The following is a 15,055-nucleotide window of genomic DNA, read 5'->3' as shown; positions in this document are numbered from 1 at the left end:
CAAAATTCGTCTAGCTCCCCATTGATGCAGAAAATTTCAGATAGTGGGTTGATAGAAGCTGCTGCATTTCCTCCTGTTGTGTCATGTCTAGAAATAATTTTGGAATGTATGAGCAGATATGATCCTATAGAGAGGTGTGTAAGAGATGTAGAGGGTAAGGTTTTCTTGCAATTAACAGGGAGGTTGTTTCCGCTATAATGAAAATACCAGAGAGAGAGCAATATGAGGATTGGACGGTATGAAAGTTGCAAGGGCTTTTCTTTGAGAAGTCATGTTATAGAAGTGTCATTGAAAGAAATTGGTTATTAAAATTTCAAAAGGGGGGTTCAAGACTACCAAACCCATTAACCCGAGAGAATCTAATTCAGGAAGTAAGGGACATAGCCATTTTATTGCATAGAATGTGGGGAAATCAGATAGCCTTTTATTGGGAGGATTGGATGTATTTCTTTATTCAAGTCATTTTTGGTGATAAGAGATACATAGATTGGGCAGAGTTAATTGCAGAAAGAATGCATGAGGGTTTAAGTTATTTTGGGAACATAAACTTCTATATGTCATCCTACCTCATATACTATTTAGCTTGTACTCGTCAATGGGTAGGTCTGTATCATGAAACTTGGCAGAATGATATGAATATATATGAATATCACCCGCATTTGCAACAATATAGAGTTATGGAAAATTATTATAAGGTTCACAATATTTTTCTGGGTAGGTTAGTATTTGAATTGAAAGGAGATGTTCATAAGAGGTTGACTGAGGAAGCTTATGCAGTTTATAAATATATATGGCAGCTTCTATATTCAGTTCTCCAGTTTCACTTATTTGATGGTTGGTGGCTTTGAAGGAGAACCCTAAAAATTGTCAAGGTATGCCTTTGACAGACAAGTATTAATTGAAGTTTGCAGGCAATTAGCTCATATAGATAAGAAATATGGGGAAGAACACCAAACAGGGGTTTCCTTTCCCATTGAGCTACACTTGTAGTAGTGTCTCAGATTCTTTGAATTTAGAACTAGAGTTCAAAAGGTTCAATTTCAGTTGTATTTCCCCTACACTGAATTTGATACTAAAGGATTTGCAATGACACACTTTACATTCAAGGAGAATTTTTGACATGTACTTGATTTAGAAGACTTTTGGGTAGATGTGTTGATGATTATGAAGTCTAAAAAAGAGATCACCTAAGACTCACAGTGAAGCAAGTTTGGGATTATGGTGTGAAGATAAACACTACAAATATTGTGGATGATGAAAATGATTTGCTTGATTCCAAATTTGTTGATGATAGGCAGCCAGGGGTAATACCAGAGATTGACTGGACAAAGGATGAGGAAGAACGGATTCAAACTAGGACAATCTTGGTCATTTAAAGAATAGAGAAGTGGCTTAAAAAGGGAAGACCAAGCAGAAGCTCAAGGAAAGATTAAACCTCACCCACAAGGTCTTGGTATCTAATTCTCTTGTCCCATCTTGTGGTGTAGGTTTACAAAAATGGGGAAAACAAGGACAGAGAGCAAAGACAGTGCAGACCAAAGACGAGACAACTTCTATTAGAGTCACCCACTCAAGAACAATAGGCGAAAGACATTCCTTGTCTTTTGATACTATAGTAGTTGATCTTGAGATGGATGCTACTTCAATTGATCTAATCAAAGAGTGACAAGGTCGAGTGGATGAGGGAAATAATCAGCAGGAATTGGAAGCCCCAAATGAAGTTACTATTACGGTAGTCAGAGATAGAAAAGAAACTGGAACTAACCCAGATAGGTCTCAAGTTCCTTCAAGACCAGTATGGTTATAAAACATGTTAAGCAACAAGAAGAGAAATATTGTCCAGCCTTGATTCTAGTTGAAGATATGGTGAGTAAGTGCATGGGAAAAAATCCTAAGGCAAAGAAGTCAAAAACCATATCAAAGACTGATTTTTATGTAGATAGTGGGAACTGGATTGCTGAGATAGCACGTCTATTAACAGATGAGAAGACAAAGATCCCTACAACTCAAGATTTTGCTGTTGAAAGGATTAAAATTGGAACTACCTCTCGAGCTACAAATGTGCTTCATATTGAATCTTCAACAATGAAAATCATAACCAAGACCTGGAAAGATGAGAAGGATAAACATCAGATGAAAGAGATGTTACAAAGGATGGCATAGTATATTGAGTCAATCAATGATCCAAATCCTCAACCTCTATCACAACTTCCAATGTCTTTCGATCCTAAGTCCCCTACAAATCAAAAGACTTTGGAACAAATATAGAAATACAGGTCGATCATAGAAATTATGATGGAGTGGCTAGAAAGAATTCAAAAGTCTTGTGCAAAATACTTTGTTAATTTAAGCAGAGTATATAATGGGGTGATACAAGTCATGAAGGAACTGGAAGTTGAGATCATCAATTGGAAAAATGAAGAAGCTAAATGGGTGCCAAAAGTTGTACAGATGTGAGAAGTGCAAAATTATGGGGTAATGAAGTTTCTTGTGGAATAACCTATGGCAGGTTTGGATGATAGCATTTTGTATGTGTGCCAGAAGAATATTGAATGGAGAAATTCTCTGATAAAATAGTCTTATGAGGACTTCACAAAACTAATAAATCAACTTGCAGAGTTAGTCACATCCATGAGAAATGAACTCATGTGCATTGGTATAATATGTCTGAAAGATGATGGAAGAACCCTTGAGATAGTTGAGGTTATGACCAAATCATTCAGGGGAAAAATCAATTTTTTGAAAGAAGCTAAGGGTTTAGTTCTGGATGACCTGAGTGTGATTGCTAAATTTGAATCACTTGTATTTTTATGCATCGGACATCTGGGTAGTCACTCTAACAAAGTGGCACAAGTTCAAAAGGAAAAATAAGTCTGGAAGCAATGAATGACACACGTGGGATTACCTCATAACAAAATCATTCAACACTTTGCCACTACACATGCCGATTGGAAGAAAGAAGCATTTACCAGAATTGCATAGTAATATTTTCCATTGATGATAGATCCTTTTACTTGTTGGTTGCAAAAACAATTTTATTTTCATGTTGGTTTCACTGACTTTGTGGGGTTGAAGTTGTTGGCTTTCCGTTCCCATTTTAATCGTTGGCCAGGTTGTGGCTATATATCTATTTATTTGAGACTCTAGAAAGGTCCAAAAAACTATGATTTTTTGATAGTAGATAATATTTGTGTTTTTCTTTAAAGAATTGCTAGAAACTAGAATGATTGATTAATCAATATAAGTTATGATGTTATCTTTAAATCTGGGTGTTTAAGGAATAGCAATATTTCCTGAGAAGTTTTCTATAAACATGATATCATTTTATGCTCAATCATTTCTATGTTTTCTTCAATTCATGGTTACCATTAGTTGTTAGTAGACTCATTATGTATTTATTTGCGTTGATCCCCTTCCCCTGTGAGGAATGACAGAGTATCAATCGACCTTCAGTATTGCTGAGCTTCTACTATGCTTTGAATTTATACAGTGAGCATGTTTGTGAATCGGAGTCTGTGAACTCTCATTAAATTCTTTTTAGAAGATTTCCTCTGCTTTTAGTTTGGAGGCATTCATTTGTGTTGATGGATGAATTATAAATCCTTTCAATGCTTTCTGGTAAAAAGTGTTAGCATTTCATTTATTTAATAAATTCATTGCAAATCATACGAGGAGCTGCCCTCTAATGCAGAGGTTGAATTTTAATCAATTCATGCAACTATTGGTAGTTTGTTTCTTTTCAGAAAGGGCGAACTAGAGTTATATTTTTTCTTAAGGAAGATAAATATTAAGATTTCAGAAAAGAGACAAATCTGTTTGCCAACAAGGAGTATTGCCAAACCATAATTCATAAGGTGTCTTACCAGTTTCTCCTTTGATATGCACTCTGTTTAATGTATAAACCATTGTAATCACTACTTCTCTCCAGTAGATATGAGGTAGATTAGCTTGCATCATCATTATTCTAATAGCACCCAAGATAGTTTTGTTTTTCCTTTCCACAACTCCATTCTGCTGAGGTGTCCAAGGAGTAGAAAATTGTCTTCTTATACCATGCTTGTCACAAAATTTATTAAACTCACCAGATGTGAATTCTCCACCATGATGTGAACTCAAACATTTAATCTTCAATACTGTCTCAGTTTCCACTTTAGCCTTAAAGAGTTTAAACTTTTCAAATGCTTCATATTTTTCTCTCAAAAAAGTAACCCACGTCATTCTAGAATAATCATGAATGATTAGCATGAAATATCTATCACCATGAAAACTTTTAACTCTAGCAAGGCCACACAAATCACTATGAATAAGATCAAGAACATCATTTGATTTATCTTGTATACTCCTAATAGAGGTTCTGACCTATTTACCCATTTGACATTCTTTACATGCTAGATTATAGAGCTTCGTAATCTTAGGTATATCCCTAACAACCTTAGTTGAACTGATCTTAAAAATGCAATCGAAATTCACATGACACAACCTTTTATGCCATAGCCAACTCTCATCAATTTGTGTAATCAAACATGTCTTCTCACTAGAGTTTAAATGAAATATATTACCTTTTGTCTGTGTACTAGTTGCAATCTCCAGGTCAGATCTGTTAATGATTTTGCATTTTCCATCCTTGAACTGAAATTGAAATCCCTTATCTACCAATTTTCCTAAACTCAAAAGATTATGCTTCAAAAATTCAACATAATAAACAATGTTAGTATTGTTCTTACCATCCAATGATATAGTTCCTTTGCCTTTGATCGTACATGCCTTGTCATCTCCAAATCTAACTAGTCCACCATAAAATTCTTTCAAAGACAAAAACTTCCCTTTATCTCTAGTCATATGATGTGAACAATCACTATCAATTACACATTCATCCTTGTCCTCAATTTCAGCAGCAATTGCCTTCTCCTCAGGTGCATTGTTTTCCAGTGCTAGATCATATTCCTTGATAGCCAAGAATACCCATTCTTTTCCATTGCTAGATCCACTAACAAAGTCTTCTAATAGTTCATCATCTGAATCAGTAATGCATTCCTTATCTGCTATGTAGAATGATTTGTCTCTATTTTTCTTGAATCTATATCTGTTCTGATATCCAAGGTTAGGCTTAAATGATATTTTAACTCTTTCCTCAAATATTGAATTCCTTTCAGGACATCTAGATGCAAAATGACCAATCTGATTACATGCAAAACATTTAAAAGGTTCTTTTCCTTCATAATTACTTTCTACCGGTCCTTTAGGTGCTCTTCTAGTTAATAGTGCTTCAAGTTGCTGAAAATCATAATATTTTCTCTTCATATCTTCCAATTCCTTTGCATATAAAGCTTTCCAATCTTGCTAACCAGTTGCAGATGTAGATTCATGAAAAGAAGGTTCATTCTTCATAGCTCTAGAAGGTCCAAATTCTTCAAACTCAAAAGCAAATAGTTTCCCAACCAAGATATCTTTGTTCATAGATGTATTAGCCATTGTTCTTCACTCATTAATAATAGTAGCCTTCATTTTTTAAGCCAGTGGTAGGGCTATCAAAACTTTAGAAACAATTTCATCTTCGCTCAGAATTCCATCACAACATTGAATTCCCATAACAATCTAATTTACTCTTTCCATGAGTGCATTAATCCTTTCATCTTATATTATCTTCAGGTTTTCATATCTCACCCGATAACCATCAAGTTTAGCAATGTTCACTATAGGGTCACCTTCATTAAGAGTCTCCAACTTATACCATATAACCTTTCCAGATGATTTTTCGGTTAATCCCATTATTTTCTGATCAGAAAGTGCACATAAGAGTGCTTCTCTTTCTCTACAATTATTCTCAAGCTCCTTGTCCAGGTTTGTCGGAGGAGGATTTCCAGATCCTGGATTAAAGGGTGTGATACCATTCTATGTGATCTTCGAAATCTCCTTTCCAAGACATCCCAGATGAGTCTCCATCTGAATCTTCCATACTGTGTAATTTGTTCCATCAAGCCTCAAAATATCCCTTCGAAAGATATCTCCAGAAGAACTGGATGAACTTGAACTGCTAGTCACTATAGGATCTTCCTCAAGTGGTTAAGCTTATTGCAAAGAGGACCAAAGCTCTGATACCAATTGTTAGATAGTTCAGATAACCTGAAGACAACTGAGAGGGGGGGGGGTGAATTAGTTGTCCCAAATTACCAGAAGCATTAGCAATTTAAACTTTAGTACTGGAACCCAAAACAATAATACCAGAATAGCGGTTAATCCAATTAAGAATACATAGTAATCACAGAATAAAAGCCATCCACACAACACCAAGATTTGTACGTGGAAAATTCGCTAAAGGGAAAAACCATGGTGGGAAGCCTACCCACAATCAAATAATACTTTTGCAGTAAGTATGTGAATTAAAATGAAGGGGCCTACACTTGTAGGAAGGCCAACAACCTAGAGCACACTGCTCATCACAAAGGGAGCCTCACTTACTACATATAAATCTAGACTACAATCCGAAGAAGTGTTGAACTGGAAGAAATAGCATCTCCTATGCCAGAGTACAGTTCCAGTTAAGCTCAATACCGGAGGACAAACTTCTCTTACATACACCCAATTTTATCTCCAATGATCGATCAAATCCTCTACCTAAATGATATTGCATTATTGGAACATTACATTCCTTGACCATGACCTCTTACATTAACCATGATCATCTACAATGAGATCTTACATCTATATATACAAATCCTCGACCGTAAACAATCATGTCAGCCACCAGATAATAAACTAATTACATAATTATAAACCATGTCAACCTAAGAACAAACAAGTAATATCAACACATAAGACATCCGAGAAATACATCAATAGGTAGTATCCACACATTACATTAAATCCGGTCCATAACCTAGATCAACCGGAACCAAGTATAGGTCCACACGCTTTGGAAATGATCTCCAATAGCCAATTCTCAAACATGATCACCAACAACATCCTGAAACTCCATCTGAAGATGCACCAACACCACTTATGCAATTCATCAAAGATCTCCACCAAAATCTCTACTGGTGAAACCTTCACCAGAACCAAAAACTAATCTTCTAAGAAAGCAGGATAGCATCCAATTACTAGACCAAAACCAACTGACTAGATATGAGTATAAGTATCATGAGCAAGCCAATTCCATGACCAGATTATACCAGAGCCTACCAGATCATACCGGATCCAAGTTAACCAGAAACCACTCAACCTACTGGGACCAGAAGGGTGTTGGTAAAGCATCCAAACAGCTAGTGTTGACATCAATGCAACACATAATCAATTCCACCAAATGGCCAATAGGATTCTTGGAGATGTTCAAGATTTTCAAAGACATGGTTGATAGTGAGACTAAAGTGAAGCTGAAGTGTCTGAGATTTGATAGAGGTGGTGAATTCAATTTTGGTGAGTTTAATGTTTTTTGTGAAGAACATAGAGTGAAGAGACAATTATCTACTTCGTTGACCCCTCAGTAGAATGGTGTTGTGAAGAGGAAGAATAGGATAATTCAGGAAGCTGCCAAAACCATGATGATTGACGGAAATGTTCTGCATATCTAGTGGAGAGAATATTTGAGTTCTGATATATATACTTTCAATCTGGTGCATATCAAAGGTGATACTAGTAAGACTGCATATGAGTTATAGTTTTATCATGTTCCTATATTTATATATTTCAACATTTTTGGAAGTAAATGATATATCAAAAGAGATGAAGATTTAGGGAAGTTTGATGCTAGATGTGATGAAGGAATTTTTCTTGGTTATTCTTATAAGAGAAAGGCCTATCGATGTTATAATAATATATTAAGAAGATAGTTGAGAGTGTTAATATCAAAGTTGATGAAAGTAATGTGAGATAGATCAGTTCTTGCAGATATGATTCAGATGATCAAGATGTTAGTTTAGATAAAGGAAAGCAAGTGTAGACCCATAATCAAATTTAGATTTCTCCAAACAAGCTCGAGAATGAAGGAGACGGTAAAAGTTCTAGGTGCAAAAGAGAGAGCTCAAGAGTATGAAATTCAAGTAAATCCTTATGTTATGATGATGTGAGTGTTTGTCTTATGTTCTTGCATCTTTATTTTGTTCATATGCATTAAATGGTTGAAAGGAATCTTGATATTGTTGAAGAAGTTTGGTTTCTGATGATTCAAAATCAGTTGGTAACTGGATGTAAGCTGACAAAAGATGTTGATTCTATGAAAGAAAATTAGACTAGATACAGATCTATGATTGGTGGATTGTTATATTTGACTTAGACTAGACCGAATATTATGAATGTTGTTTGTCTTGTTGCTAGATTTCAAGCTGAACCTAAGGAATCTAATGTTACTACTATGAAAAGATTTTTCAGATATTTGAAAGGGATAGTTGGTTTTGGCTTGTGGTATCCTAAAGATGGTGACTTTACTTTGAGTTCTCTTACAAATGTTGATTAGGTAGGTGATCTTGATGACATAAAAACTACTAGTGGTGATGCATTTTTCTTGGGTAAGAGATTGGTTTCATGGATGAGTAAGAAGAAAAATGTTATTTCTTTATCTACTGCAGAAGTTAAATACATTACTACTGCTAGCAATTTTACTTAGGTAACATGGATGAAGCAGATGTCAAAGGATATCAGAGTTGTTTTTGATGAGCCTATTTCTATATACTATGATAATTCAAATGCTATCAACATTTCTAAGAATTTGGTGCTGCATTCTAAGACTAAGCATATATCAATCAAGTTTCATTTCTTAAGAGAGAAGGTGAAAGAGAAGGAAGTTAGATTGGAGTATGTATCTACAATGGAACAAATTGAAGATATCTTCACGAAGCCTTTTCCTAAAGATACTTTTGAGTGTCTAAAGGAGAAGTAAGGGTTATTGCCGCTCCTTATGAGAAGTAAGAAGTATTGAGTTGCATTGGTCCAGTGAACTTCATAGAGATATATTGTGATCTAGATTGATGTGTGTTGGCTGCTACTCAAGGGGAGTAGTTAGTAGTGTGGTTCAAATGTTTAGATTTGTGAGCTAGTTAAAAGGGGGAGAGAATCATGATTTGATGTTCAGTTGTGGGGAGACAAAGATAGATTTGTACAATATGTGCCTTTAGCATTGATGTCAAAGGGGGAGAGAGTCATGTGAAAAACTATGGGAGAGAGAGCTATGTGAAAACCTATGTGGAGCTGTGTGCATGATCTCAGGGGGAGCTGATTATTTTCTTTGTTTGCATTGATTGTTTTTTACATTCATATGTTTCAATAAATTCCAAATGGGGAGATTGTTGGATATTGTTGAGAATTTTGTTGGAACGTGTTGTTTTCATTGATGATAACATATTCCTATGTGTTGAAGTGTTGCAGTCAGGTTAAATGAGTTGGTTTGGCCAATGTGTTGCAGATGAGTTGTAGATTAAAGGGTTTTGAGATAAGTATCTCTAGTGAGTTCAAATATAGTTTCAATGGTCCACGTGGTGTTTTGATCATGTTATGAGATCCGGTATTGTGATTGGTTTCTCAGTTGTTCATTATTCATCAGTATTCTGGGTTTTTCTGTACATTGCTCTACATTACAGTATCTTGGTTTGTGGGTTTGGCAGAGTGTTTAATACATTTTGGTGTTTCCATAAACTAGATGGTTCATGATTTGGCGGTCCACAAGTGTATCTTTAAATTTTATAGTCAGTTCAGTTACTCTTTTTTAGGTTCTATATAATGATGATTAAGATTCTAGTAAGTGGTGATGTTGCCATTATTGTTGTGGTGATTCTGTTATAATCAATCAAGGAGGAATACTGAGAGCGGGGGTTGAATCAGTCTTCACCGCATCAAGAAAATTAAACTTCAGAACAAGAACTCATAAAGTGCAACAATGCTCAGATAACCAAATTATCAACACAATACACAACACTAAGATTTTTGAAATGGAAAACCCGGTTAAGGGAAAAACCACAGTGGGAAACTACCCACAGTAAGATGATACTCTACAATAGTATGTGAAAATATTACAATGGGGAATGCACATGCATTTAGGCACACTTCCTAGAGCTCACTGCTCAAGAGATATTTGCCTGGAAGGCTACAACTCTCAGGGAAGTCTCACTAACTTACAATATAATTTGGAGTACAATCCAGAAGAAATGCATTGCAATGATAGCATCTACAAATGCCTGATGATAGTTCTAGTTAAGAATAATTGTCTTCTATACTACACCAAACTCACCTCAACACCTCGTTGAATGATATATCCTTGTTCGCACATTCAACTCTCTCTGATAATGCAAACATAATACCGAAACACAAAAATTACAAATATTACATTACATGATACATGATGAATGATGATGAACAGTTAGTACCAAAACGGTACTGAGAGGGGGGGGGTGAATCAATACAGACAAAAACTTTCCTTGAACCAATTTGACTGCAAAGACTGCACTTAACTGGTAAAAGGTAACACCGGTCTAAATCAGGACACTACTGGAAAAACACAGTGAGAGTATGAAAGAAATAAAAAGGTAAACACTTAGATCTCTACACAATCTAATATCTCATTTCCACTTCACCTGTATGCATAAACAAGTAATATATCATCAAAAATATAATGACTACCAATTCAACATGCTTTACAACTTGACATAAAATATTAAAGCATCGCATGAAAAGCATCACACATGACACACTGATTTTTCCCATGGAAACCCAACTGGGAAAAACCACGGTGGGGATGAGTACCCACAAGCTATTCTTTGAACTCTTTTGAAGTCTGCTATGTTAGGAGCCTAGTCCAGTTAAACAATTTTACAATAGGTTCTTCTAGGAACCGATCCTACTAGGGATCACCCGGTTAAGGGATGGCTAAATACCCGGTTAAAGGGTAGAGCCCTATTAAAGGTTACCTCACAAGAGGATTTGAAGAACTCTTTGAATTGAGTTAGCCTATTAAAGGATTTACACAAAAGTCTATTAAAGCTACTCGGTTAAGGGATTTTCTAGCTACTGAAATGGTTAGAAGTCAATAGGTAATACACTGATCTGATAACAACACTCAATGCCAAGGTAGATCCACTTTAGCTCCTTTGCTTCTGCAATCACACTCTACAGGTATCAATACACTTCTCTGGTCTGGCAAGAATCAAGTATCTCTTCACTTGAATACAAACATAACATTTGCCAACAACCTTCAAAATGGAAAACATCATCGAACTTCTAGGAATCAGATAGGTCAGTAGCATAAACCCTAAACCCTAAACATTTAGGTTTAACAAATCAATCAGTTCAATCCTAACCATTAATCATACTGCATTAAATACAATAGTCTTGAACAGATCTCAAGTCATTCTCCAACATTGATTCTTTGCCGCTTCAGGATGTTGATAACCCATCATGCGCTCTCCATCGTTTGCAGAGACTTCACACATTCCCGAGGTAGATAGGAGAAATCTCCATGCAAGATCCTTGAGTAAATCCTTCACACGCACCAGGTTGACATGGAAATACTATCAGATCTTCATTACAATGCTAACTCATCACAAGATCTCATCAGTTGAATCACACAGGCTTGGAATGCATCAACCGGAAACCCTGAAGTTGAGACTACCAACTGGTAGTCATGCCCAATGAAGCCCTGATACACAACTTCCCATATACTGGTTCTCATTCCAACATATCGCTTCACTTTTTCACATAGACTAGTTCACAATATCATACTGGTTCTCTTGCCAGTTTACTTACTTCAATATACCGGTTTATACTTCAACATATTTACATCAATGAGAACATACAATATCATCATGTCATCAAGCTCTACACATATGCCAACAATCTCCCCCTTTGGCATTGATGGTAATGTACAAAGATATCTCTCTACTTCACATCTATTCCCCAATACTGGAGATATCTTCTCCGCTTCACATCTTCTCCTACTTTGACAACAATGCCAAAGTGGAGACACAAACATCTATGTTCCATTATGTTTCTCCCCCTAAGGAGTAGCATCCTTCAGCACACCAATCTTGATAAAGGTTTATCAATGCAATACCTGATTGATGTGGAGCATACACCTTTAGTTCACCTCTTAAAGGGGAAACACCCCTAATTCACCTCTTAAATAGGTAAATGTAGCCTTTGGTAGAGGCTTGGTGAATATGTCTGCTAACTTCTCCTTACTGGAAACATGTTCCAATACAACCTCTTTGTTTTGAACCTTCTCCCTCAAGAAATGATACTTGATCTTGAAGTGCTTGGTTCTAGCATGTAAAAATAGATTCTTGGAAATATTAATTACACTTGTGTTGTCACAAAATATACTTACCAATTTAGATACAAGAACTTTGAAGCCACTTAATACATGCTTTATCCAAATTGTCTGGGTGTAGTTCATAAATGTTGCAACATATTCCACTTCTGTTGTAGACTGAGAGATACAACTCTGCTTCTTACTCATCCATGAGACTAGTCTACCACCAAGAAAGACTGTACCACCAGTTGTGCTCTTCCAGTCATCCACATTACCAACCCAATCAGCATCTATAAACATTTTCAGGTTGAAATCATTACTATATGGATACCATAATCCATAGTCAGCAGTTCCCTTAAGATATCTAAGAATCTGCTTGACTGCTACCAAGTAGTATTCTCTTGGACTTTTCTGGAACCATGCAGTAATGCCTACTACATGTGCAATGTTTGGTCTACTATGTACTACATAGTGCAACTTACCAATGCTGAGTTATCCTCTTTTGATAATTTACAACCAGCCACCATCAGTGTACCAACCAGTTTGTTGTCTTCCATGCCAAAGGTCTTCAATACCTCTTTGACATACTTGGACTGAGTGATAAAGATACCATCTTTCATTTGTTGAATTTTTAGTCCAACTAAGAGCTTAATGTCCCCTATAAGTGACAACTCAAATTCCTTCTTCATCTCATCTGCAAAATCATGACTCATCTTGTCATCTCCACCAAAAAATATGTCATCAACAAAAACTTCACAGATCAAAATCTGATCTCCTTCTGACTTCAAATAGATATTGCTATCTTCACTTGTTCTTTGAAATCTAATCTTCATAAGATGGGAGTGTAAGCATTCATACCATGCTCTAGGTGCCTACTTCAATCCATACAAGGCTTTATTTAGCCTACACACCATGTCACTTTCTTCTGATAGGGCAAACCCATCTGGTTTCTCTATATACACCTCCTCTTTAAGTATTCCATTCAGAAATGCAAATTTTACATCCATTTGATATACTTTGAATCCCTTGAAGGCTGCATATGCAAGAAGCATACGAACTCCTTCCAATCTAGCTATTGGAGTAAAGGTTTCTCCACAGTTTTCTCCTTCTTCTTGATCAAATCCCTTACACACCAGTCTAGCTTTGTTTCTTACCACTATGCCATCTTCATTCAACTTATTTTTGAAAACCCATTTGGTGCCAATGACATTTTATGCTCAGGTCTGGGTACCAAAGACCATGTGCAATTATTTTCTATCTAGTCAAGTTCCTCTTGTATAGCCTTGATCTAGTCTTCATCTTTATGTGCCTCTTTAAAAGTTTTAGGATCAAATTCAGAGATCATGCAAGAATTTTCTCTGACCTTTCTTCTTGTAAGAATTGCTGCATCCTTATCTCCTATGATCTTCTTTGGATCATGATTTAGCTTTACATACCTAGGAATGATCTTAGTTGTTTCCTCTTTCTTTTCTTCTTCATCTTCATCTTTATCTACATCAACATCTACCGGTGTAGGAGCACTGTTATTGGTACTAGGCAGTTTTGCAACCGGTTCCTAGAAGGTTACAACTGGTTCATCTACCACTCGCCTTCTATCAGTTTCCTCAGGTTTCTCAGAGGTTTCATCAATCCTAACATTAATACTTTCAACAATTCTCTGAGTCCTATTGTTGAAACACTTGAGAGCTTTACTCTTGGTGGAATATCCTAGGAATATTTCCTCATCACATTTTGCATCAAACTTGCTCTGATGTTCACTCCTCTTGACATAACATTTTCTACCAAACACTCTAAATTAGCTTACTATAGGAGTCTTACTGGTCCAATACTCATAAGGTGTTTTATCCTTACCTTTCTTGATGAGTACCTAGTTCATAGTGTAGACTATAGTGCTCACCGCTTCTCTCCAGAAGGTGTGCGCAAACTTCCCTTGAATTAGCACCGTTCTGGCTACTTCAACTACATTCTGGTTGTTCCTCTCTACTAGGCCATTCTACTGTGGAGTCTGGGGGGCAGACAGTTGCCTCTTGATGTCATTCTCTTCACAGTACTTGTTGAATTCACTGGAAGTGAATTCTCCTCCTTGATCAGTTCTTAGGAACTTAATCCTCTTACCACTTTCCTTTTTGACTAGTGCTCTGAAAGATTTGAACTTTCCAAAAGCTTCAGACTTATCTTTCAAGAATTTGACCCACATCATTCTTGAGCAGTCATCAGTGAGAATCATAAAGTACCTATCTCCCTGCACACTCCTAGTTTTCATAGGACCACACAAATCAGTATGCACAAGATCAAATAAATTGTTTGTAGTGAAAGATTTACCTTTGAAGGTTGAGGAAGATATTTTCCCTAGTTGACACTCTCTGCACAAAGGATTCTCCAGTTTTCTCAGCACAGGCAATCCTCTAACTGCCTTGATCTTACCGGCCTTCACAATATTATCAAAGTTTACATGGCAGAGTCTCCTATGCAATATCCAGCTATCATCAAACATAGCCATTAGACATCTACTGAGATTTGCATTTAGCTGAAATAAGTTACCTCTGGTCTGCATACCAGTGACCGTTAGTTCACCACTTTTCCTTTTATTTTGCACACTCCATATTTGAATTCCAGAGAGTCCGTTATCATTCAGCTGGGCAACACTCAAAAGGTTGTGCCTGAGACCTTCTACCCAATACACATTATCAGCACTGCTTTTTCTATTTAGAGAGATGGACCCTCTGCCTTTTACCATACATAGTGCATCATTACCAAATCAGACCACACCACCATCATACTCTTCCAAAGATAGAGACTTACTCTGATCACCAGTCATGTGGT

The sequence above is a fragment of the Cryptomeria japonica genome, chromosome 3 (assembly GCF_030272615.1).
Source record: "Cryptomeria japonica chromosome 3, Sugi_1.0, whole genome shotgun sequence".
In the NCBI taxonomy this organism is placed as follows: Eukaryota; Viridiplantae; Streptophyta; class Pinopsida; order Cupressales; family Cupressaceae; genus Cryptomeria; species Cryptomeria japonica.
The sequence above is the reverse complement of the archived record's forward strand: the minus strand, read 5'-3'. Positions refer to the sequence as shown.